Raw genomic sequence first — 27821 nt, 5'->3', positions numbered from 1 at the left:
ATGAACTAACATCATATACGCAGATGATGGCAGAAAGCATAGGGACTCTAATGACAGAAAGCAAAGAGGAACTAAAGAGCCTCTTGATAAAGGTGAAAAAGGAGAGTGAAAAGGCTGGCTTAAAACTCAATATTAAAAAACTAAGACCATGGCATCCAGTCCCATCATTTCATGGCAAATAGATGGAGAAAAATTGGAAGCAGTGACCGATTTTATTTTCTTGGGTTTCAAAATCGCTGTGGATGGTGATTGTCACCATGAAATTAAAAAACACTTGCTCCTTGGAAGGAAAACTATGACAAAGCTAGACAGCATATTAAAAAGCAGACATATCACTTTGCAAACAAAGGTCCATATAGTCAAAGCTATGATTTTTCCAGTAGTCATGTATGGATGTGAGAACTCAACCATAAAGAAGGCTGAGTCTCAAAGAATTGGTGTCCTGAAATTGTGGAGATGGAGAAGACGCTTGAGAGTCTCTTGGACTGCAAGGGGATCAAACCAGTCAATCCTAAAGGAAATCAACCCTAAATATTCATTGGAAAGACTGATTCTGAAGCTGAAGTTCCAATGCTTTGGCCACCTGATACAAAGAGACAACTCACTAGAAAAGATCCTGATGCTGGGAAAGACTGAAGGCAAAAGGAGAAGATGGTGGCAGAGGATGATATAGTTAAATAGCATCACTGACTCAATGGATCTGAATTTGAACAAATCCCAGGAGATAGTAGAAGGATGGGGAAGCCTGGCAAGCTGCAGTCCATAGTGTTGCAAAGAGTCAGACATGACTTAGCAACTCAGCAACAACAAAGGATTTGAACAGACATTTCTGCAAAGAAGATATATGAATGGTCAGTAGCATTCATGAACAGAAGCTCCACACCATTAGTCAAGTCGCGCTTAGTCACTCAGTCCTGTCTGACTTGGCGACACCATGGATTGTAGCCTACTAGGCTCCTCTATCCATGGGAATTCTCCAAGCAAGAATACTGCAGTGGGTTGCCATGCCCTACTCCAGGGGATCTTCCCAACTCAGAGATTCAACCCAGGTCTCCTGCATTGCAGGCAAATTCTTTACTTGCTGAGCCAATAGGGAAGGCCATTAGTCAAGAGGCACATGCAAATCAAAACTATGATGACTTAACATTTCACATCCATTAGGATGCCTATTATAAATATAGGCAGTAATAGGTCTTCCCTGGTAGCTCAGACGGTAAAGCGTCTGCCCGCAGTGTGGGAGACCCGGGTTAGATCCCTGGGTTGGGAAGATCCCCTGGAGAAGGAAATGGCAACCCACTCCAGTACTCTTGCCTGGAAAATTCCGTGGACTGAGGAGCCTGGTAGGCTATAGTCCATGGGGTTGCAAAGAGTTGGACACAACTGAGCAACTTCACTTCACTTCACTTCAGGCAGTGATAAGTGTTGGTGAAGATACAGAAAAACAGGAGGCAACATCTTTTGCTGGGTGAAACTTTTGAAAACAGTTTTGTAGATTGTCAACATGTTAAACATGTAGTGTCTGTAGGATCCAACAGTTCAACTTCCATAGGTCTCTACCCCAAAGAATTGAAAACAAGTCCACATAAAAACTTGTACATGAAAGTTCAGTTCAGAAATAACTGAATAATGAATAATAAAGTTAAATAATAATAACTGAATAATAAAGTTCAGTTCAGAAAGTTCAGAAATAACCAAAATATGAAACAACTCAAATTCCATCAACTGATTAGTGAATAAATAAAATATGCATGTCTACACAGTGGAATACAGTTGACCCTTGAACAATGTGAGGGTTAGAGGTGCTGACACTCTGAGCAGTTCAAAGTCTGCACATAACTACAGACCACCTTCCATACCCACAGGTCCACAGTCAAAGATTCAACCAACCATGGAGCATTAGTACTGTTTGTACTATTTTAAAAATCTGCCTATAAGTAGACTAGAGCAGTTCAAACCTATGTTGTTCAAGGATCAACTGTACCACTAGGTAATAAAAAAGGAGTGAAGGAGTGATACTTGCTACACTAGAAATAAACCTTAAAAAATCTTGCTAAGTGAAAAAAGCCAGATACAAAAACCACATATCATATAATTCCATTTACATTAAATGTCCAGAATGTGCATATCTATAGAGATATGATGTAGACTGATGGTTAGCAAGGATGGGTACATATGTGAATGGGAAATGGGAAGAGGCTGATAACTGGGCATTCTTTTGGGGGAGTGATGGAGAGTCAAAAATTAGATTGTGGAAAATAGCTGTCAACTCAACCAGTATACTAAAGATCACCGATAGTATAATTATATCAGGCCAATTTCATGGTACTGAAGTGAAGTGCTAGTTGCCCAGTCATGTCTGACTCTTTGCAACCCCATGGATTATAGCCCAGCAGGCTCCTCTGTCCATGGAATTCTCTAGTCAAGAATACTGAGGGTATTTCCCTCAGTGGAAATGGCTAGAGGGTAGCCATTGAACCTGGGTCTCCTGCATTGCAGGCAGATTCTTTACTGTCTGAGCCACCAGGGAAGGCCCATGTACCTAAATCATGTATCAATAAAGCTATTGATATAGCTTTAGACATGAGTGTGCACATGTCTACTGTGCATAGACAGTTTCATAAAATTTTATTCCATACATACATTTGCATTCAGTTCAGTTCAGTTGCTCAGTCATGTCCGACTCTTTGCGACCCCAGGAATCACAGCACGCCAGGCCTCCCTGTCCATCACCAACTCCCAGAGTTCACTCAAACTCACATCCATTGAGTCGGTGATGCCATCCAGCCATCTCATCTCTGTCGTCCCCTTTTCCTCCTGCCCCCAATCCTTCCCAGCATCAGAGTCTTTTCCAATGAGTCAACTCTTCACATGAGGTGGCCAAAGTACTGGAGTTTCAGCTTTAGCATCATTCCTTCCAAAGAACACCCAGGGCTGATCTCCTTTAGGATGGACTGGTTTGATCTCCTTGGAGTCCAAGGGACTCTCAAGAGTCTTCTCCAACACCACAGTTCAAAAGCATCAATTCTTCAGCGCTCAGCTGTCTTCACAGTCCAACTCTCACATCCATACATGACCACTGGAGAAACCATAGCCTTGACTAGATGGACCTTTGTTGGCAAAGTAATGTCTCTGCTTTTCAATATGCTATCTAAGTTGGTCATAACTTTCCTTCCAAGGAGTAAGCATCTTTTAATTTCATGGCTGCAGTCACCATCTGCAGTGATTTTGGAGCCCCCAAAAATAAAGTCTGACACTGTTTCCCCATCTATTCCAATAAGTGATGGAACCAGACGCCATGATCTTCATTTTCTGAATGCTGAGCTTTAAGCCAACTTTTTCACTCTTCTCTTTCACTGCATAGCTACCACTAAAATCAAGACATCTGACTCTTCCATCAAGACCAAGGAACTTGCTGGATATAACTCCCAAGGACTGGCCTTTACAGTCATACCCCACTATCGCCTCTGCTCTGGCAATCTCTGATTTGTCCTCTACCCTTATAATGTGATCATTTCACAAATGATATATAAATGGAACCCTACAGCATTAAATTGACTTTTAAACTCTCCAACTCCCTCCCACAAAAAATTACAGCTCAGCCTTGAATGCTGTCCAGCTAGTTCTCTCTCACCTCCTGTTTACAGCCGGACATACTTTCTGCGGTGCTAGTTTCTACACACCTCACAGCTTATTAGTTTTCATCCGACATTTCTGACCATTCTTATATTTCCATTGTAGACTCATCTTTCCTTTGTGTACCTGGTCATGAAACATTGTAGCTCCTAAAAGCTCAGTCCTTTTCTGTTTTAAATTTATTGTTGGCTGTGCTGGGCCTTCACTGCAGCGAGCGGGGGCTGCTCTCTAGTTGCGGTGTGTGGGCTTCTCACTGCGGTGACTTCTCCTGTTGCAGAGCGCAAGCTCTAGGCTCAGGGGCTTCAGTAGTCATGGCACTCAGGCTTAGTAGCTCCAAGGCATGTGGAGTCTTCCTGGACCAGGAATCAAACCACTGGACTTTATCCACTGGACCACCAGTGAAATCCAAGGCTCAGTTCTGCACCTTCCTCATTTAACATTTTCCCCCTAAGGGATCATCCACACCCATGACTCCAGAACACAATGACTCTCATATGAGCAGACCTGATCCAGGAAGCCATATCTGTAGAACTAACTGCCTTTTACACATATACATTAGGATGTCCTAAAGACACCTGAAACTGAGTGTGTCCAAAATCCAATTCAACACATCTCATTCATCCCCAAACCTTCAAAGGTCCACCATGACACCCCCATTACCTTTGATGCCACCCTTTCTCTCACTACCCCATGTTCAATTCAAATCTCTCACTTTCACCTCTTAAGTCTATCTCACAGCCATCCCATTCTAACCCTGATCCAGCTACCATCGTCTCCCTCTGGACTACTGTCAGGGCCCCTTAAAGGGTCACCCTACATTCACTCTCTGTTCTTTCCACTATGGTCAGAATGACATATTTAAAATGAAAATTTCAAAAGAGCCTCATCCTGCAAGTCCTTCTCCCACCTCTTGAAAATGCATCATATCCTCCCATTGCTCCTAGGAGAAAGAACAAAATTCCTAAAACGGCCTCAGAGGTGATGCACAGGGAACCCAATCACTTCCTCCAGCTCCGTTTGAATTATGTTTTTTCTTCTAATATCATTTCCTCAAGGTACTGGCCGATACCTAGACTATACTTCCTGAGGCCTTCTTCACGGATTTAACTCTCCTTACCCTTTTGATCGCAGTTCAGTCATCTGCACTGGGAAGTCTTCCCCAAAGAAGGTCAAATCCTACTGTTATACACAAAGCACTATAATGTATCTTTCTTTCATGTGACTTATCAAACTTATAATTTCATGTTTAATTATGAGATTAACTAATATCTGTATGCCCCCAAGATAGGTGACAGTCACCGGAAGGAAGGAACCCAGCCTGTGTGAGTTTGCCTTGCACCCCTAGAGTCTACCACACATGAGGATTCCAATGAATATTATTTGTCAAAAGAATAAATGAATATTCCAATTACTGGCTCACAGTGATTCCTAGAAAACCTTATTTTTTTTTAATAACCTGGAACTTACACATGCCATTCTGCCTAGAATATCTTTAGAATAGGTTCATATTTTCTTAGGAACTAGCATGCACCCAAATATAACATTGGCATTCTAAAAGTTAACTATCCTACAGACAGTATGCCCATCGTGACTAGGTGGCAATAAAGTTTATGTGGATTACAGTTGATATTTCCCTATAAAATCAAGTTGTAAAAGGCAATTAAGTTCTTCTCCAGCTCACGAAATCCTAACCATGCCCTGAATATTCAGCTTTCTATTCTTAGGAGCTATAAAACAGAGTGTCCTTTTGAGCCATGATATCAGGGTACATTTTATTCCAGAGCACCCTACAACTCCAAATCTTGAGTTCTCCATACTCTTTCACCTCTGAATCCTTAGTATTTCTTTTGGTGCTAAAGCTTTCTGAGGACCGGACAAAGCAGTCCAGTAAGATAGCTAGGTAAGATACTAGTAGAAGGAAAATTTCAAAGACAAGATCGATTGGCAGCCAGAGGGAAAAATAAGGGCAATCTACAGAAAAGGAGATGTCACCAGAGACGGGGTTGGGTGAAGTGGACAGGGCTTGGAGAGAGGGCACCCTGGCAGATAACCATCCAGGGCAAGCAGGGTGTGGGCAAGGCAAGCTCGATACCTAAATAACTGGGCAATCTGTGAATTAGATGTTCCTGGGATGGCACAGACTATATCCACAAAAATGGTCTTAACATCATGAACTCCACCCCACCCTCACCCCCAACCACGAGCTCTCAGTTCTTGTACCTTTTCATCAGACAAAGGCAAACTATCAAAATTACCAATCCTAAATTCAGTAGGAAAACAATTTTAAATTGTACCTTTGTTCCAGTCCAGGTAGAAAGGGGCCAAACAGCTCCTCAGAGAAAGAAGAAACAGTGAGATTGAAATCTTCTTCTGAATGATGTTTAGAATTTCTAGAGTGGCTGCAGTTTGGAAATCTCAATTTGCTTAGGAACAGACTTGATTTGATTTCTTCAGAGCCAGAAAACCTTTTCAAAAGCAATTATGAGAGCACAGCTGGCCAGTCAAACTTCTGGAAGTATGAGCACTCAGCAGATGTGAAATTCACCTGTCAGGTTAATATATCTGCCATTATCTCTGTTACTGTTTTGGTCCCACCCATACAGCTCAGTTTCGGTAAACTCCTCATTCCTTGCCAACACCAGGATGTGAAATGTGGAGTACGTGTCAATAGAGGGTGAGGGTGGGCAGCTATGCTTTATAGACCTATTAGTGGGGTGAAGAAGGAAACACATTGAATAATTAATATCCCTACCCAAACTTCCTTAACTCTTTTGAAAGTGCGTCAGCCCATCTCATATGCACAATGTTTTCTTTTGTTTTAATATTTATTCGGCTGCACCACACCCTCCTAGCAGCATGTAGGATCTTCACTTGTGGCATGTGAATTCTTAGTTGCAACATGTGCGATCTAGTTTCCTCACCAGGGATTGAACCTGGGCCCCCTGCATTGGGAGTGTGGAGTTTTAGCCACTGGACCACCAGGGAAGTCCCCATGATGTATTTTTAATGCAATAAGAATAACTGCTTCATTAGAAATGGAAAGGTTCTGTGTAGAATGTTTCCCATTAGGATGCAGACAGCAGAAGGTTGGTACAGAGTGCAGAGGGTGTAGAGTGTAGAGTGAAGTCCCTATACTCCTCTGTATAGAGTGCTTACAATGATGTATAATGATATCATCCCTTCTCCTAGCAGCCAAGAGTGTCATGAGCAGGAGCCTGCTTTTGTAGATAACCCTGTGATTTCAGGGGCTTCCCTGGTGGCTCAGACAACAAAGAATCCACCTACAATGTGAGAGACCTGGGTTTGATCCCTGTTTGGGAAGATCCCCTGGAGAAGCGAATGGCTACCCACTTCAGTATTCTTGCCTGGAGAATTCCATGGACAGAGGAGCCTGGCAGGCTACAGTCCATGAGATCTCAGAGTTGGAGACTACTGAATGATTTTCATTTTCTCTTTTTGTGGTTTCAGAGGGCTTCCCAGGGGGCGCTAGTGGTAAAGAGCCCACCTGCCAATGCAGGAGACATAGAGATGTGGGTTTGATCCCTGGGTCAGGAAGATCCCCTGGAGAAGGGAATGGCAACCCACTCCAGTATTCTTGTTTGGAGAATCTCATGGACAGAGAAGCCTGGCAAGCTATAGTCCATAGGGTCGCAAAGTCAGACACAACTAAAGCCACTTAACATAACAACCCTTCCCTTAGAGCCCCAACCAGTGTCAATTCGGGGTCCAATCCTGGATCTCCTGAGAAATTTGTGGTTCTCTTCTTGGTTCATTGCCCTTTATTTGACAAATATCCTGTCCTTTGGCTGATCACTATTCCATCTCTAGTCAACAGGCTTTATGTGGTTCTTTGAGTGAGTGAGTGGTTCTTTAAACAAGTACAAAAAAGTGAAGGACACTCTGACATTTTGTCTGCCCATCAAGTTTTTTGTTGTTTTGTTGTTGTTGTTTGAAAGTTTTAATTTTATATTGTAGTATAGCTGGTTACAAATGTTGTGATAATTTCAGGTGGAAAGCAAAGTGACTCAGCCATACAGATGCATGTATTCATTCTCCTCCATCTTCTCTCCCATCCGGGCTGCCATGTAACATTGAGCAGAGTTCCCTGTCCTATACAGTAGGACCCTGTTGGTTATCCATTTTAAACATGGCAGAGTATACATGTCAATCCCAACTCCCCATCTCTTCCTCCCATGCTTCCCTGCCCTCCCTCTTCGCCTGGCAGCCGTTAATTCATTCTCTAAGTCTGTGAGTCTGTTTCTGTTTTGTAAATAAGTTCATTTGTATCATTTAAGTTCTACATGTAAGGCATGTCATACAATATTTCTCCTTCTCTTTCTGACTTACTTCACTCAGCATGACAATCTCTAGGTTCATCCATGTCACTGTAGGCATGCATGCTAAGTCTCTTCAGTCACGTCTGACTCTCTGTGACCCTATGGACTTCACCCTGCCAGGCTTCTCTCCGTGGGATTCTCCAGGCAAGAATACTGGAGTGGGTTGCCATGCTCTCCTCCAGGGGATCTTCCCAACCCAGAGATCAAACCTGCATTTCTTATGTCTCCTGCTTTGGCAGAGGGTTCTTTATCACTAGGGCCATCTAGGAAGCCCACATGTTGCTGCAAATGGCATTATTTAATCCTTCTTAATGACTAATATTCCATTGTGTGTATATATATATGTGAAAGTGAAAAGTGAAAGTGAAAGTGGCTCAGTCGTGTCCGACTCCATGGACTATACAGTCATGGAATTCTCTGGGACAGAATACTGGAGTGGGTAGCCTTTCCCTTCTCCAGGAGATCTTCCCAACCCAGGGAATCGAACCCAGGTCTCCCGCATTGCAGATGGATTCTTTACCAGTTGAGCCACTAGGGAAGCCCAGGAATACTGGAGTAGGTAGCCTATCCCACTGCATATATACCTCTTCTTTATCCATTCCTCTGTCAATGCTTCTCATCTTGTTTTAAAAACTCATATCATGTCCTTCTCCTTCACAAAAATCACCTATGCCACTTCTCACAGATTTATACTTTCTTCTGAATTCCTAAGGAATTCTGTACCTCACAATTTGCACTTTTGAAAAAAGTAATACAAGTTCTCTAAATATTTCCTCTGTGTTGGTCTTGTCTATTAGATTGTAAGCTAATGGAGCACAGAGAATGTGACTTAGGACTTGTATTCAAAACAGTGCTTACAATAATGTATAGGCAAACTCAGTAGCAAATTCCCTGTAAAGTAGCAAGAGGCTAGTTTTAACCACACCTCTTCTAGTTGGAGAAATGTCTCTTAATAGGATAAAAGAAGAAAGGGCTTCTATATAAGCCAATTCTTTTAGTTAACACCTCATCCTGAAAGTAGTATTTTCTTTCCCAAATCTAGAAGGTCTCTCAAATTCTTTCTTCTCTTGTTCTAGAAGACATCACATGATATTTTTTTGAACTGAGATATAACTTATAGTAAGATGCACTAATCTTGAATGTACATAGCTATATACCCATGTAACAACCTCCACATCAAGGTATAGAACATTTCTAGTACTCCAGCAAACTTTACTCAATTCTAGTACTCTAGTACTCCAGTCAATACCCATTCAAACAGTAACCACTCTTCTAACCTCTACCACCATAGGTTAGTTGTGCCTACTATTACCTTTTATACAAATGGAATCAATAGTCATATATCTGACCTTTTCTCCCACCATTATGACTATAAGTTTTATCCAGATTGTTATACACACAAGTGGAGCGTTCCTTTTCCTTGCTGTATAGTATTCCATTGTGTAAATACACTACATTTTATTTATCCTACTATTGTTAGATATTTGGATTGCTTCTTGTCTTGGCTATTTGGGTAAATATGCTATAAACATTCTTGTGCATACCTTTGGTGTACATAAGCACTCATCTCTGGAGTGTAATTTCTGGATCAAATGGTACATATACATTAAATTTTGGTAGACACTATCAACCAAAATTTCCCAATGAAGCTGTAGCAATTTACACTCCCCGTAGCAAATGCAAAAGAATTCCTGTTGCACTGTCACAACTTTTTGCATCAGACATTTTTGCAGTGTTTTTTAGTGTGTGATTAGACAATCGGACATTGCCGGTTGCACATTAAGCAAGTATGAACCCTTGTGATCGGTTTATAAGCCCTAACATAACCATATGGACAACTCAAGTCAGCTGGCACCCAGAGGTATAATCTAAGGAATAGATACATCACGTAGACAAAAGAGGACAGATGGTAATGAGTCTGTTATGTACTCCTGGCCAATAGTGATTCAGATATCTGAGAGAGGAGCAATAGCTAGTTCATGTTATAACAGCACCCTCTAGGGTTCATGTTTTATTGCTGGAGGTTGTATGGTTGTATATTAATTACATGCTTAATAAATTCTATATAAGCCTCACTTACGGAAAGGAAGTGGGAAACCACCAGAAAAAACTGAAACATGACATGCACAGTTGCTGAGGGAAACCACACCAACTGCCAAGAGGAAGTCAGACTCCTGCTTAGAAATAAGAGAAATCAAGAACGGTGGGGAAAAGTCAGCAATTTGCTCAACAAATTGAGCAATTAGAGCAAAGACATCTCTCCCCAAGATGGATTTTGTAGAAGAAACAAGAAAGGACTTAGACCTTTTTCATTAGTATGTTGAGGCACAAAATTGTCAGTTTAATAGCAGTGTCAGCTTAAAAAATATTCACAACCTCAAAGTTGAGAGTTAGACTTTCTTCAGTGAGAATTTTTAGGATTCCAAGTGCAGGAGGCAGCATCTCAAGTAAACCCTAAGAGAACTGCTCTGAGGAAGTGATGGGGGAATCAGATTATACAGAAGCTTTGAAACAAAGGTGTGGTAGTCTGAACATCGAAAGATATTGTTTTTTTTTTTCTTTCTTTATTTTTTAAATATAAATTTATTTATTTTAATTGGAGGTTAATTACTTTACAATATTGTATTGGTTTTGCCATACGTCAACATGAATCCACCACAGGTATACACGTGTTTCCCATCCTGAACCCCACTCCCATCTTCCTCCCATACCATCCCTCTGGGTCATCCCAGTGCACCAGCCCCAAGCATCCTGTATCCTGTATCAAACCTGGACTGGCAACTCGTTTCATATATGATATTATACAGGTTTCAATGCCATTCTCCCAAATCATCCCACCCTCACCCTCTCCCACAGAGTCCAAAAAACTGTTCTATACTTCAGTGTCTCTTTTGCTGTCTCGCATACAGGGTTATCGTTATCATCTTTCTAAATTCCATATATACACGTTAGTATACTGTATTTGGTGTTTTTCTTTCTGGCTTACTTCATTCACTCTCACTGCTGGGCATACACACCGAGGAAACCAGAATTGAAAGAGATACGTGTACCCCAGTGTTCATCACAGCACTGTTTATAATAGCCAGGACATGGAAGCAACCTAGATGTCCATCAGCAGATGAATGGATAAGAAAGCTGTGGTACATATACACAATGGAGTATTACTCAGCCATTAAAAAAAATACATTTGAATCAGTTCTAATGAGGTGGATGAAAATTGGAGCCTATTATACAGAGTGAAAGATATTGTTAACTAAAGGAAAACCAAATATCTCAAGTTGAGGAATTTAGCACTTTTCTATGTATGGGAAGGTGCAAGAGTCTGGGCTTACTGAAATCATTCCTCTGATACGTACCTCACCCATCTGGAGCCAGTATCCTGTGTTTTCATATCCTGAGTTTCCTCAGGGCTCACTGTAGAGTATGGTTGCAGTCTGATGGCTGCTAGATGGCAGATATTCTTTCCTTCCTGAGTTTCCACAGGGCTCACCAGCTCACCATCAGTGGTGGCTGCTATGGCTAATGACTGTAACATCCTATGTTTACTGACATGGCAGGAAATATTCCATATATCATCAGGAACCTGAATTCAATCCACTGAATATTCTTAAGGAGAGAACAGATTTGTTGTATTGTATTGTATTGTATTATTCAGTCACTAAGTCATGACTGAGTGACTGAATGACTGAACAACAACAAAAATTCAGTCAGTAAGTCATATCTGACTCTCTGCAACCCCACGGATTGCAGCACAAAAGGCTCCTCTGTCCTCCACTATCTCCTGGAGTTTGCTCAAATTCTGAGCCATTGAGTCAGTTATGCTATCTAACCATCACATTCTCTGTCACGGACTGCAGCACAACAGGCTCCTCTGTCCTCCACTATCTCCTGGAGTTTGCTCAAATTCCAATCCATTGAGTCAGTTATGCTATCTAACCATCACATCCTCTGTCACCACCTTCCTCTTTTGCCTTCAACCTTTGCCAGCATCAACGTCTTTTCCAGTGAGCCAGCTCTTCCCATCAGGTGACCAAAGTACTGGAGCTTCAGTTTCAGCATCGGACCTTCCAGTGAATATTCAGGGTTGATCTCCTTTAGGATTGACTGGTTTGAGCTCCTTGCAGTCCAAAGAAGTCTCAAGAGTCTTCTCTAGCACCACAATTCAAAGGCATCACTTTTTCAGTGCTCAGCCTTCGTTTTGGTCCAACCCTCACATCCATACACCACTACTGGAAAAACCATAGCTTTGACTATATGGACCTTTGTCAGTAAAGTGGTGTCTCTGTTTTTAAATACACTGTCTAGGTTTGTCATAGCTTTCCTTCCAAGGAGCAAGCGTCTTTGAATTTCATAGCTGCAGTCACCATCCACCGTGATTTTGAAGCCTAAGAAAATAAAGTCTGTCACTGCTTCCACTTTTCCCCCATCTATTTGGCATGAGGTGATGGGACTGGATGCCATGATCTTAGTTTTTTAATATTGAGTTTTAAGTCCGCTTTTTCACTCTCCTCTTTCACCCTCATTAAGAGGCTCTTTAGTTCCTCTTCGCTTTCTGCCATTCAGTTCAGTTCAGTTCAGTTGCTCAGTCGTGTCCAACTCTTTGTGACCCCATGAACTGCAGCACGCCAGGCCTCACTGTCCATCACCAACTCCTGGAGTCTAAACTCACGTCCATTGAGTCGGTGATGCCATCCAATCATCTCATTCTCTGTCGTCCCCTTCTCCTCCCGCCTTCAATCTTTCCCAGCATCAGGGTCTCTTCCAATGAGTCAGTTCTTCGCATCAGGTGGCCAAAGTATTGGAGCTTCAGCTTCAGCATCAGTCCTCCCAATGAATATTCAGGACTGATTTCCTTTAGGACAGACTGGTTGGATCTCCTTGCAGTCCAAGGGACACTCAAGAGTCTTTTCCAACACCACAGTTCAAAAGCATCAATCTGCATATCTGATGTGATAGTTTTCCTGGCAATCTGGATCCCAGCTTGTGATTCATCCAGTCCTGCATTTCACATGATATACTCTGCATAGAAGTTAAATAATCAGAGTGATAATATACAGCTTTCTCACATTCCTTTCCCAATTTTAAGCCAATCAACTGTTCCATGTCCTGTTCTAACTGTTGCTTCTTGACCCACATACAGGTTTCTCAAGAGACAGGTAAGGTGGTCTTGTACTCCCATCTTTTTAAGAATTTTCCAGTTTGTTGTGATCCACACAGTCAAAGGCTTTAGCATTGTCAATGAAGCAGAAGTAGAGGTTTTCTGGGAACTCCCTTGCTCTTTCTACAATCCAACAAATGTTGGATATTTGATCTTTGGCTCCTCTGCCTTTTCTAAATCCAGCTTGTATATTTGGAAGTTCTCAGTTCACGTACTGTGGAAGCCTAGCTTGAAGGATTTTGAGCATTACCTTGGTAGCATGTGAAATGAGTACAATTGTATGGTAGTTTGAACATTCTTTGGCATTGTCTTTCTTTGGAATTGAAATGAAAACTGATCTTTTCCAGTCCTGTGGCCACTGCTGGGTTTTCCAAATTTGCTGACACAGTGAGTGCAACATTTTAACAGGATCATCTTTTAGGATTTTAAATAGCTCAGCTGGAATTCCATCACCTCCACTAGCTTTGTTGGTAGTAATGCTGTAATGCTTCCTAAGGGCCACTTGACTTCACACTTCCAGGATGTCTGGTTCTAGATAAGTGACCACACCATAGTGGTTATCAAGTTCATTGAGACCTTTTTTGTATAGTTCTTCAGTATATTCTTGCCACTTCTTCTTAATTTCTGGTTCTGTTAACGTCCTTACTGGTTCTGTCCTTTATCGTGCCCATCCCTGCAAGAAATGTTCCCTTGATAGCTCCAGTTTTCGTGAAGAGATCTCTAGTCTTTCCCATTCTATTGTTTTCCCCTATTTCTTTGCACTGTTCACTTATGAAGGATTTCTTACCTCTCCTTGCTATTCTCTGGAACTCTGCATTCAGTTGGATATAGTCTTTCCCTTTCTTTCTTGCTTTTCACTTCTCTCCTTTCCTCAGCTATTTGTAAAGCCTCCTCAGACAACCACCTTGCCTTTTTGCATTTCCTTTCCTTTGGGATGCTTTTGGTCACTGCCTCCTGTATAATATTACAAACCTTTGTCCAGAGTTTTTCAGGCACTCTGTGTGGCAGATCTAATCCCTTGAATCTATTCTTCACGTCCACTGTATAATCATAAGGGGTTTGATTTAGGTTTGGCCCAGGTGGTAACAGGTTTGGCAGCACTTTTTTCACTTATGTATTGACAAAGAAACAAAGGAAACTGGATACAAAAGAAGGAAATTCTTTGGCTGTGTTATTTTGGAGAATGCTCAGATTCCTTAAAAGAAAAGTAATTCTATTTTTTTTTCTCAATGAAAAAATAATATGCTTATTGGAGAAAATTCAGAAATTACAAATAAACAAAAAGAAAATTAAAGCCACTGATAATTTCACCACCCAGAGTTAAATAACATTAACATTCTGATATATATTCTTTTCTCTTTCTATGTGTTGATATATATCTATATATGTATATAAGTATATGAATATATGTGTATTATATGTATTTCTACATACAATAAGAAAGATCATATCACTTACACTATTTGTAACCTGATTTTTCTCTATCCTGAACATTGTGCTATATCATTAAATGATTTTCCCCAATTAAAAAAAGGAAGAAGTTCTTAAACTAGCACAAACAGATGAAAGTGGGTGGTAATAAGAGAGACAGGAATGACCCCCCATTCAGGAGGACATGACCACCCGTTGCCTTGAGCTGGATGGGCAACAGGAAATTTATCGCCCCTTCCCCTCCTTAAATACATGGTTGCCCACCGTTCCTGAAGTGGGAGTTATTCAAGTCTGTAGCCTCAAGAGAGTAGGGTGTTGAGACCATCTGCACTGAATACATGACTGAACCCAGTCATATTGGTTTGATGAAAGCCCCCTGTAACAGAACACTCTATTCCCCCAAAGAAGCCCTCCAGCATTCTGTAGTGGAAGATTCGTAATCTCCCGGCACTCACTCACACAATACCCTTTGTCTCTATACATACTTTAAATTTCTGGTGGGCAGGTTTGGAGACCTACTCATCAGGTATGGAATTGGGAATTAGACATTTTATTTAATCTCCAAGGACAGGGTGACATTCAGGAAGATGAGTAAATGAAACAGGAGGTATGAAAAAGGGGGGCAATAAGAGAACAAAAAGTTCAAAAATAAATAAAACCATGAGTGTTCAGACAAAACAAAATAAGGAGTGGCTTTAAGTAGCAGCATAATATGTCAAAAACCAAATCTAAAATCTGTGACAGAGGAAATCAATTTAAGGAATCTAAAATAACAATAGAGAAAAGAGTGAAAGAGAAAGAGAAAGTGAGAGAGAAAAAATAGGAAAAAATATCAGGAAGAAAAACCAGTGATAACTAATTTCTGTATAACAGGAAGTCCAGAAGGAGAAAAGAAAATAAATGAAGAAGAAATAATCAAGGAAAGAATGGAACTTCTCTGAACTGAAGAAAAAGTTGATTTCATATTTAAAGAATCTAACGATTTCAGGAATACTGGGAAAAAAAGGCATCCTATAGATAATCCGATGAAATTTACAAATGATAAAAAAAAATACTTAAATCCCACAAGCTTCCACACCATGCCTCTACCCTACCCTACACCCTCCACCAAAAGTCACTCCCAAATTGAGAACCAAACAGGGAAAAGAAACCTGCTGACATCCGTCCTCTAATTTGTAAACTGAATGCCAGGGAACCACCTGGAAGCATATTTACACAATTTTGAGGGAGAATTCTACAGCCTATCTGTAATCCAAGCAAGGTGATAAAATAAAGATTTTTCAGACTTACAAGGACTTAGAATATTCACTTTTCAACTATGCCTTCAAAAAATCAGTTCCACAGTACCCTAGTTCTCACAGCCTCAAACTCTTTGGTGAAAATCTCCTTTAACAGAACACTCCATTCCCTAAAGAGACCTCCAGCCTTCGCTAGTGGAAGATTCGTTATCTCCCGGAGCTCACCCACTGCTGCTGCTGCTGCTCACCCACACAACACCATTTGTCTCTACACCTCTAGACACTGTCCTAATAAAAAAAAAACCTCCCTGGGATGTCCCTGGTGGTTCAGTAGCTAAGACTCCGCGCTCCCAGTACAGGAAGCCCAGGTTCTATCCCTGGCCCGGGAACAACATCACACGTGCCAAAACAAAGAGTTTGCATGCTGCAACTACAGACCCCGTGTGCCACAAATAAGACCCAGTGCAGCCAAATAAATAAATGAATGTTCAAAACAAAATAAAACAAAAAACCTCCCTGAGATGATAACATCTTTCACCAACTATCCTCTCTTTCTTTTTCCCCATCTGAGAAGTTTCTTGCTACCCTTCTTTCTCCTCTCAGTTCACTAACTTTATTCCTCCCCCACGGCATCTGGCTTTTCCCACCAATCCACTAGGACAAAGGCCATCAGTAGCTTCCACACTGTGAAGGGTACTGAGCAGTTGTCAGTCCTTATTTCATTATTACCTTGACCTCATTATTACACCCAGTACTGCTGCCTACCTCCTTCTTGAAACTACTATTCTCTAGAAATCTGAGAATGAAATACATTCTCTCCTGGGTCTCCATTACGCTCTGCTTTTGTTTTGTTCTAGCTCTCTTTGGTTTGGTTTGTTTTTCTCCTTCTTTTCTACCTGACCTTAAACGCTCCTGTTTTCCAGGCTCCCTTACCTTACTGACCTCATTACAGAGACTGTCTGTCTCACTCATTTGTTTCCAGACAGCAAAACCTCAAGTAGAAGGAGGGATTTGCTGTGAGGATCCAGCAAATCTCAAAGAACCCTTCTTCTCATGTCAGGATAGGGGAAAACACATGTCCCACTTCTTGTGTTTCCATGGCACACAAGAGAAGGGAAAAAGACTAATCTGAACAACCAGACACTGGCATTTGCAAGATCAAGTTCATGAGTGGGCAAGACCACCGAGGAATGGGCCAGTGATGAGGGGAGGCCTGGGGTCCTTTCCTAGCCCGCTGGCTGGACTCAGAATCCCCTCCGCAAGACCAGTAATATCTCCACAGACACACTGGGATGTGCGAGTCCTCTAGCAGAAACCCAGGATAAAGACTAAGGACCCTGCATAAGCCTCTGTCCTCAGACATGTTCTGCAATCTGGCTTTTATCAAAAAAGTCTATACTGGGATTTATAGAGTACTTGTACTGAGTAATGAAATCATTCTTTCTCCCAATTTGCAAGGAGGTCTTTATGTGTATGCTCCATTTACTAGAACCTAAAGAACTCTCTCCCCGAATAGTATCAGTGAAACTTGAATTCATTCTAAGACTGTGAGCATTCTAGATTATGAGGTCCAAAAGTCAAGCAGTATCTTCTTTTTATTTCCAATATATGGAAAGAAGAACCTAGGCCAGGGGCACCCTGTAAATTTTAATAATATTGGTTCAACAAACAGATCCTCAGCATATTCCCTTCTTAGAAGTATTAACTAGTTTGCTTCTGCAACCAAATCCATATGTCTTTTTCATCCTGCTTCCATTTTCCCTTCCTACAGAACACTAAAGTGCCACTTTCATTTCCTTTTCTCATTCCTAGGAGAAAGTCACATAAATATCAAACATTTTGAAATTTCAGGAAAACAAATAAATAGGGGATAACATTTGCTCATCAATGTTCATGTCATCCCTGCCAATACAGAAGAATCATTCTAATGTAATTGCTTCACTTGAATTAGTTTAATGTCTCAATTTGTACAAGACGTAAAAGAAAATGGATGGAGGAACATTAGAGGTCAGCTATTTGTTGTTCCGTTCATAGTCTGAGCAAACAGTTAGACCCCAGTGGTGAAAACAGGACTCCAGAGGAGCAAGCGTTGTTGCTTTTCCTAAAGGTTCCTGTGCAATCCTGCTGTTGGATTGTTCTTCTTTTCTGGACCAAGGAGAAAACCAAGACGGAGGGAGTTCATTTTTTTAGCTATTCCCGATTTGTGTGTTATAGGTTGCTCTTGATCTCCCCTTGATTAATTTCAGCTGAGGCCTTCCTATCAGCTGTAAACCCAAAGTATTAGCCTCACAACTGCCAGACAACTCTGCCATTCCACAGCTCTTGGTCATTTAAACAATTCTATTTCAGAAGCCTACTCTCAACTTGATCCCAATCCTTTAAATATCAAGGCGTTTAGTCTGCACCCTTAAAGGAAAACATCTGTGGTCTTCTTACCACAAAGGACTCACAGTTCAGCTAAACACGCACAGAGAAACTTTGGGTGGTGAATCTTAGACTGAGTGCTAGAGATAGAAAATCAAGGAAAGGGAATTCCCTGGCAGTCCAGTGGTTAAGACTCCTCGCTTTCACTGCTGAGGGCACAGTTCAATCCTTGGTCAGGAAACTAAGATCCCACTAAATGCAGCCAAAAAAAGAAACAAACAAACAAACAAGGTACATTCCCTGATTTTCAGGAGTTCACAGCCTAGTGAAAGAGACAGACATCTAATCGGAAAATGTCAGCAAAATTTGACAAGTGACCAACTCCTCCACCTTGGCTCCAGAATTGCTCCTGCAATCCATAATCCCAGGAACCTTTGGCTTTGTCCTTTTCTCTCCTAACGCTTCCACTCTCCCCTCTACCTGCTACTCCATTTTAGCATTTATGTATATTTATGTATATACAGGGCTTCTCTGATGGCTCAAGTGGTAAGGAATCCGCATGCAATGCAGGAGACTGGGGTTTGATCCCTGGGTCAGGAAGATCCCCTGGAGGAGGAAATGGCAACCCACCCCAGTGCTCTTGTCTGAAAAATCCCATGGACAGAGGAGCCTGGTGGGCTATGGTCCATAGGGCTGCAAAGAGTCAGACACAACTGAGCACAAGCACATACATACATGTGTATATGCAAGCCTCTCCTAGTTTGAAAAGTATTCATTCTTAACTCACCAAGTATCTCCCAGCAATGATTCTCTTCACTTTCACAGCCAAAACAGTGGAAAATAGTACTCACTCACTGTTTCTGATCCTCCTTTCTCTTTACTTTCCATTGACCCCTCGAGCTACCCCACATGAATTTTACCCCCTTCACTCTGTCTTAAGGCAGCAATATCTTCCACATCATGAAATCCAAACAATGCTTTTCAGTCATCCCTTTACTGGGTAGCTCAGCTCCAACTGACAATGTTCTCCTGTTTGAAACACGCTGCTCTCCTTTTGGTCTTCACAGAATCACTCTTGCCTTTTTGTCCCCCCTCCTCCCTTGATTTCTAAGAAACATCAAGGCCTGTCACCTCCAAATGAACAGAGTGCCCTGGTCCAAGCCCATATCATTCTCATCCAACTGCAGCAGGAACATCCTAACTAAGCTTTCTGCCACTTCTCTTGCCAACCTGCCTTCAACTTACTTGCTACATTACAACCAAAAGACCTTTGTAAATGTCAGATTTAATTCTGTCTCGTTTCTGTCTTAAACTCTGAATGATTTGCAACTTCCTTGAGGATATAGTCCAAAATACTTAGTATGACTAATAACTTGCATCCTGGTCAGACTTGTGCCTGCCTCTCCAGTCTTTTCTCCTACCACTCTCTTCCCTCTCTCCACTCTGGCCAGTTTAACCTTACTGTTTTTCTAAAGTTCAGTGGACATTTTCCCTTTCAACTGTTCCTTCTGCTTGAATGTCCTCCTTCATCATCTTTGCCTAACTCCAATTCAGGTTTCACTTTAAATGTTACTTCATCTAGAAATTTCTGATACCCACAGATTCAGTTAAAACCCCATATTATATCCTACAGTGGGACTTCCCTGGTGTTCTAGGGATTAAGAATCCACCTGCCTGCAGAGGACATGGGTTTCATCCCTGGTTGGGGAGGATCCCACATGACTTAGGGCAACCAAGCCAGTGCACTACATCAACTGAGCCCACATGCTGCAACCACTGAAGCCTAGAGGCGTGCTCTGCAACAAGAGAAGCCACCGCAATGAGAAGCCCATGAATGGCAACTGGAGAGTAGCCCCTGCTCCCCACAATTGGAGAACGTCTGCACACAGCAAGGAAGACTCAGCGTAGCACTCCCCAAATTAAATAAATAAATAATAATTTAAAAAAATATATCCTATAACATGCAGAACTTTGCATTTCTCCTTAATATCCAGCACACCTATTATTATTTATTCAAAAATCTGTCTTCATCCCTCGACATTAAGCTAAGTAAAAGCAGGGGTCATGCTTGTCAGTCCATTGCTATATCCCTAACACCTAGAATGGTGCATATTTTTGAATGCTGTAAAAATAACAAAGAGGGACACTAAGCCTGTCCTCAGAGGGAAAAGACGGCCAGTTCAGTTCAGTTGCTCAGTCATGATTCTTTCCAACCCCATGGACTGCAGCACACCAGGTTTCCTTGTCCATCACCAACTCCCAGGGCTTGCTCATACTCATGTCCATTGAGTCAGTGATACTATCCAACCATTTCATCCTCTGTTGTCCCCTTCTCCTCCTGCCTTCAATCTTTGCCAGCATCAGGGTCTTTTTTAATGAGTCAGTTCTTCGCATCAGGTGGCCAAACTATTGGAGCTTCAGCTTCAACATCAGTCCTTTCAATGAATATTCAGGACTGCTTTCCTTTAGGATTGACAGGTTTGATCTCCTTGCAGTCCAAGGGAGTATCAAGAGTCTTCTCTAACACCACAGTTTAAACCATCAATTCTTCAGCACTCAGCTTTCTTTATGGTCCAACTCTCACATCCATACATGACTACTGGAAAAACCATAGCTTCGACTAGACAGAGCTTTGTCGGCAAAGTAATGTCTCTGCTTTTTAATATGCTGTTTAGGTTTGTCCTCAGAGGGAAATGAGGGCCAAGATACTTCTAAATCTATATTACTATAATTTCTAGGGGAAATTCAGTCAAAACCAGAAGAAGGGTTTATAGAAAGAGCTGGATGCTTGTGAAGGGTGAGAATATTTGTGGAAAACAGCTAAGGAGAGCAAATGGTTTTAAGAAAACCATTGTTATTCTGATGTTTTATAATATAAAATACATCTCCAGTGTGGCAATACCCAATAACTCTGGCCAGTAGTATGGGTATATTTGTTATATTAGATAAACTCAGGGCACATATTTTGAGCTAAACAGATGTATGACAGGACAGACATAAACAAGAGTTTCCAGGATGAAAAACAAAAAAGAATTCCTGGGATGAGACATTTGGTGTTAGTTCATTCCACAAATCTACCAAGCCTGGACCTATTAATAGAATCAAGGCATTATATAAAAATTTGATCTAGAGAAAAAAAGATCTACAAAAGTTAAAAAACACAGATGCTCAGAGCTGAAAGAGACCTTACAGTATCCAATTCAACCCTCCTGCTCTTCTCCCTCCCATATTGGATGGGGTTAAGTCACTTTCCTACAGTTTGGTGCACAGTTAGTGGCAAATATGGTAATGGAAATCCAGTTTCTATATCCATGAAACTGAGTTCTTTCTGATTCTTGACTCAAAAAACTCTAATATTACGGAATTTATAAGCCTTCTCCAAACTATGTCCTGAAAAAGGTTTTCTGGAAACCCTTGCCTTCCTCTAACCTGATCCTGGTTCACCAAGTAGCATCCCCTGCATAGAGAGACCTGTTAGGTCACCTCACCACCCATACTGCTGAAAGACTCAAGAGATGGTAAGAGGAGTGACTGAAGAACTCTGAGGAACTCCTCAACATCACGTCATAAAGGAGAACTCAAGGAGTGTTTGTTCTATGACATTGTTCTCATCTTTCTTTTCTGAGTTCTGGGACAATCAGTTTCCTTGCTGTCACAGAATATTTGGAGAACATCTCGTGTTTTAAAAACTTATTCTTTATGATCCAGCAACTCAGTTCATAGGTATACATCCAAAAAGCAGGGACTCATACAGATATTTGCATACTAATGTTCTTAGCAGCATTATTCACAACAGCCACAAGGTGGAAACTGCCCGAGTTCATCCACAGATGAGCTAAGTAGAAGGTGGTATATATACAATGCAATATTATTCAGTCATTAGAAAGAAATGAAACTCTGATACATGCTACCACATGGGTGCAACTTGAAAACATTATGCTAAGTGAAATAAGCCAGACACAAAAGGACACACATTGTACAATTTCAATTAGATGAAACACTGTAAAACAGAGGTACCAAAGACTGGAGGGTAGGAAGTTATTGTTTAATGGGTACATAGCTTCTGTTTGAGTTGATAAAAAAGATATTGCTTAATGAATACATAGCTTCTGTTTGGGTTGATGAAAATGTTCCAGAATAGTAGTGATTGTTACACAACCCTGAAAATGTACTTAAGGCCACTGAGTGTACACTCAAAAACAGATAAGATTGTGAATTTTATGTTTTACATGTATTTTGCCACAATAAAAAAATTATTCAATGAAGCTCTCAGTTCCAGTCAAGATGAAATCTAAAACATGTTCAAGCAACCAAAGGAAGGTACACAAAGAGAAACCAAGGAGCAAAAATCAGAGGAAACAAACAAAACAAAAACTAGAATGCAATATAGAAGCCCTAACAAGTTAATAATTACTTTTGGGACTTCCTGGCAGTCCACAGGTTGGGACTCCGTGCTTATACTGCAGGGTGCACAGGTTCAAGGGGCAAGGTTCTATCCCTGCTTGGGGAACTAAGATCCCACAAGCCATGTGGGTGGCACAGCCAAACAAACAAGCAAAAAACACACAAACAAGAAACAAAAACAAACAGAAAACAATTACCTTAAATATAAGTAGTTCAAATACAGTAATTACAAGACAGAAATTGGCAAAGGGAATGAAAAGCCATGAATCGACAATATGCTGTCTGTAAGAAATTCATTTCAGATACAATACAGGAGAGGTTTCCCTGGTGGCTTGTGGTACGAGAATCTGCTTGCCAAAGCAGGAGATACAGGTTCAATCCCTCACCTGGAAAGATCTCCTGGAGAAGGAAATGGTAACCCACTCCAGTATTACTGCTTGGGAAATGCCACGGACGGAGGAGCCTAGCAGGCCATATTCCATGGGGTCGCAAGAGCCAGACACAACTTAGGGACTAAACAACTACAATACAGGAAGTAGAAAATAAAAGGACAAGAAAAGATACACTACCACCCGTTAAACAAAAAGAGCAAGATTTGATTATGTTAATGTTGATGTAACCAGTAATCATAAATTTTGAGCCACACCTCAAATATTCAACCTGTGGATTAAAAAGTTAAAACTTAAGGCTAAAGGGATTCCTATTCCTATTTTCCAAACAAGCCAACATCAATAAAGCACATTACCTTATTCAGTTTCCCTCTTAATAAAGCACCAGGCGTGCCCTCTTCCGGCGATGCATCAAGATTGAAACATACCCGGAGGAGGACACACGTTCTCTTCCTCTGTTGTGACACCTGGCTTCTGTGCAGTTGAATGCTGCCATATTGAGCCCTACTACCTACACGCATGCTGTGCTGGTAGCTGCAGGCTCACCAAAATTGACTGGATCATCATCACTGTGTGTGCTGGGGAATGGAGCTGGACAGTACCTTAAAGGAGAGTGATGACAGAGACCTGCCCTGCTGTCGATGGAGAGAAGAGCAAGTTGAAGGAAATCATCTTTTTTTTCAAGTTGCAGAACTGTAGCCCTAAGAAGCAGAAGTTTGCATTTAGTTCTTTGAGTTCTTCTTCTCCTTCAAGTTCAAGACCAGAGTTTCTTGAACTGACCCCCTGATCTGATGCACAGGGCCAGGGGCATCTAGCACACGAAGATAAGAGCACTGTTTCTCAGGTCTGAGAACTTAGGCTCCTCCCCCTTGATGCTGTGAAGACTGTAGCTCTGGGTTTTATCTCTATTCCTTCTGAGGCCTGTTTCATTTCTAGTTTCCAAACCGCCTAGAACTGTGTGTCTTATGTAAACATGGAGAAGCAGGATTTTCCGTTTGGAAAGGGTAGATGTTGTATACTGTAACTATAATTTCCAGGATCAGAAATTCAAGTCAAGTTATAAGGGGAAAAAAAAAACAAACACCAAAAACCTGATGCATACATTCTTTCAGAACTAAATTGAATGAAGAATATGTGACACTGACCACTACTTAAAGAATACCATTTGCAAGAAATGTGGCTATCCTGTTCAAACGGTTGGGTCTTGCATCAGATTTGACCTCATTTGTAGCCACTTAGCTTCCTGGTGACCACCCTAAGTATTGAGAAAGCACCAAGAGGAACATACTAACTTTATGTAGAGTTAGATTTAGGTCAGTAAAGGTCATAATAAATATAAGCGAAGTCATTTTTCTTAAGATATTTACTTCCAGGGCAGCTACAATAAATTAAAGATATATGATTTAAAAGCTACTAGAACTAGACTCTAGGGAGATAAATGTGTGATCCCCTCATCGTTTCAGCAGGTCCAATCTTATATTACATTTTTGGGGGGTGTATGTGGCCGAGTCTTTGCTGCCCCATGGACTTAGCCCGCCAGGCTCCTCTGTCCCTGGGACTTCCTAGGCAAGAATCCTGGAGCGGATTGCTATGCTCTCCTCCAACAGATCTTCCCAACCCAGGGATCAAACCTGTGTCTTGTCTCTTACGTCTCCAGCATTGGCAGATAGGTTCTTCACCACTAGCATCACCTGGGAAGCCCATATTACCTTTTTCTGTGTGTGGGGGAAATATCTGACCAAGTATCTTCCAGTTTGGAAACTGAAAGAATGCGTTCCCAGGAATTAGGGAAAGTGGTACGTTTGTATTTCCGAAGATGTCAGCACCTTCCCAAGTGGCTGTTCTCACAAGGTGATTGACATTCCTCTCATGGAGATTTGTGTTCCCTCCACTGGCATATGGGTGGGAGCTTGGGACTGCTCCAAACAATAGAGCATATGACATATTGGTGCTTCGTGGCCTCTGAAGCTGGATCTAAAATCATACAGCTTCTACCTGGCCCACTCTTTGGAGCCTGTCCTTGGAAGCCAGTCACCACGTTAGGAAGAAGCCTGGGCCACATGAAGGAATGACATGCAGGCGTCTGGCCACTCCAGCTGAGGACTCAGGCTCCATCCACCCCGGGCATGTGAGGGAGTAAGCTTTCCAAGGGCTCCATCCCTTCATCCCACCCCTGCTCAAGTCTTCCATCTGAGGCTCCAGAGAGCACGTTGCAGAAACAAGCTGCCCCTGCCGCTATGCACTAATTGAGAATGCCTGACCACAGAGCCTGACCTATAGGCTCTGTGAGCATAATAAATGACTGTTTTCATTACTGGGGGAAAAAGTACTCAAGTGATGCTTAAATTAAGTTTCTGTTAGTATAAAAGGAAAACCTTACAGATCTTGTCAGGCTAGGAGGCTACAGACACACAGCAGTAGCCCCACAGAGTCCAATTAGAGAAAATTTACACAGAAGAAATAAAGCACATGGAATCCCCCAACTCTCACTGCGGGGACTACCAGGGCCAAGTAGAAATGGTCTGCACCCACCACGGCAAACATGTAGCCAAGAAGGGCCAGCCTCTGAGAGAAGTCTGGATTCACAAAAGAAAGGACTTGACCTCACACCAAAGATATATCCACGTGACACATTTAGGTTGTTGCAAATATAGGTTAACCTATGGAGTACTTGGGTTCTTTCGACAATGGGAAATGAATGACAGGATTTCTAGGTCCAAGAAGCAGAAGAGGGAGAATGCATGCTGAGGGCCTGGGTCCACGCTGAAGGTCAAAGTCTGCACATGGAAGGCCCTGGAACAGTCTTGAAGTGCTTTTGTACACCCAGAATGCTGCACCAGCCAAAAGCCGTGCTGCCCCTTTGCAGATGGCTCTGGTCAGCTCAGCCTGGCAGAAGGAGATGGGTACCCAGGCCATCCAGATTTGTCTCCCAACAGATTTAAAGAGAAGAAAGGGAAAATCTCCCCTAACCTTCTCCTCTGCCCTCCTCCCATCAATTAAAACAAGATTGAGTTATTTCTCACTCTTCAGTTTGACAGAATTTTAAAGATGAATATTATTCACTGTTGATGAGCACCTTGGGAAAGGTGTATGCACATAATAGTCACAGGGGTATAAACTGGTAGCTTTGGGGGGAAATTTGACAGTATCTAGCAAATTTTAAATGTGAGTATCCTTTGATTCGGCAATTCTGCTTCAAGTATGATTTTTTTTTAAAGAAGTGCTTTAGCATTTGTACAAAAAAAAAAGTCTGTTGAAAACAAAGTATTAAAATAACCAATAGAGGAATGAGCAAATAAATTAGGGCACATCCTTCTGTGAATACGGCAATTAGACATAAAGTACATTTATGGGTGGGGCTTCCCAGGTGGCCCCAGTGATAAAGAACTCACCCGCCAATGCAGGAGATGTAAGAGATGCAGGTTTGATCCCTGGGTCAGGAAGATCCCCTACAGGGGAGCATGGTAACCCACTCCACTATTCTTGCCTGGAGAATCTTAGGGACAGAGGAGCCTGGCAGGCTACAGTTCTGCTGCTGCTGCTAAGTCGCTTCAGCTGTGTCCAACTCCATGTGACGCCATAGACGGCAGCCCACCAGGCTCCCCCTTCCCTGGGATTCTCCAGGCAAGAACACTGGAGTGGGTTGCCATTTCCTTCTCCAATGCATGAAAAGGAAAAGTGAAAGTGAAGTCACTCAGTCATGTCCAACTCTTCGCGACCCCATGGACTGCAGCCTACCAGGATCCTCCATCCATGGGATTTTCCAGGCAAGAGTACTAGAGTGGGGTGCCATTGCCTTTTCCAAGGCTACAGTTCATAGGGTAGCAAAGAGTCAGACACAACTGAAGCAACTTAGAGCCTGTACACATGCCGACTTATGGGTACCAACATAAATAGGGCTGTACAACACATTGTTCATTTACTTCTTTTGATTTGGAGTGTGCAAAAACAAATCCTACTTATAATTCAGTTCAGCTCAGTTCAGTAGCTCAGTCGTGTCTGACTCTTTGCACCCCATGGACTACAATATGCCAGGCCTCCCTGTTCATCACAAACTCTTGGAGCTTACTCAAACTCATGTCCATTGAGTCAGTGATGCCATCCAACCACCTCATCCTCTGTCGTCCCCTTCTTCTCCCACCTTCAATCTTTCCCAGCATTAGGGTCTTTTCCAATGAGTCAGTTCTTCACATCAGGTGGCCAAAGTATTGGAGCTTCAGCTTCAGCATCAGTCCTTCCAATGAATATTCAGGACTGATTTCCTTTAGGATGGACTGGTTGGATCTCCTTGCAGTCCAAGGGACTCTCAAGAGTCTTTTCTAACACCACAGTTCAAAAGCATCAATTCTTCGGCACTCAGCTTTCTTTATATATATGTATTCCAACTCTTATAATTACTTTGCTTTAAAATTAGTATCCACTTTATTAATGCTACAAAATTGCTACACTATTGCTGGGAGTGAAATATGCTTGCTCACCACCAGATTAAGCCTGGAACATATTGATTACAATTGAATTTCCAGAAACTCTTTCAATCTAGTACATTATAGTTACTCAAGAACGGTTTAATCAGTGAATGAAACAGTCAGGCCAGCAGCACCAAGGTTCCTCCCAGATCCAGTTACTTCTTGGATTCTACCTAGAGAAAAAACTGTTCTTATAAAGCGGTCATGATAATACCGCTGCTGCTGCTGCTGCTAAGTCGCTTCAGTCATGTCTGACTGTGCGATCCCATAGATGGCAACCCAGCAGGCTCCCCCGTCCCTGGGATTCTCCAGGCAAGAACATTGGAGTGGGTTGCCATTTCCCTCTCCAATGGATAAAAGTGAAAAGTGAAAATGAAGTCCCTCAGTCGTGTCCGACTCTT

At 41.9% G+C, this 27821-nt stretch overlaps 1 protein-coding gene across 6 annotated transcripts in view; it reads right to left on the bottom strand.

Annotated features, from left to right (window-relative positions):
* Nucleotides 1-27821, bottom strand: part of LOC133236957 (cytidine monophosphate-N-acetylneuraminic acid hydroxylase) — a 294937-nt gene that overhangs the window by 52148 nt on the left and 214968 nt on the right. The window contains exon 1 of one of the 6 annotated variants that reach the window (XM_061399273.1): nucleotides 5928-6519. The exons of 4 other annotated variants lie outside the window; for them this stretch is intronic. The gene's annotated coding sequence lies outside the window, so the exon portion shown is untranslated. Of the gene's footprint in view, nucleotides 1-5927; nucleotides 6520-27821 lie in introns of those variants that run through there. One more of the 6 variants, XM_061399277.1, reaches the window with a different exon arrangement.

Source organism: Bos javanicus, chromosome 23, assembly GCF_032452875.1.
Source record: "Bos javanicus breed banteng chromosome 23, ARS-OSU_banteng_1.0, whole genome shotgun sequence".
Taxonomy (NCBI): Eukaryota; Metazoa; Chordata; class Mammalia; order Artiodactyla; family Bovidae; genus Bos; species Bos javanicus.
The sequence above is the reverse complement of the archived record's forward strand: the minus strand, read 5'-3'. Positions and strand labels throughout refer to the sequence as shown.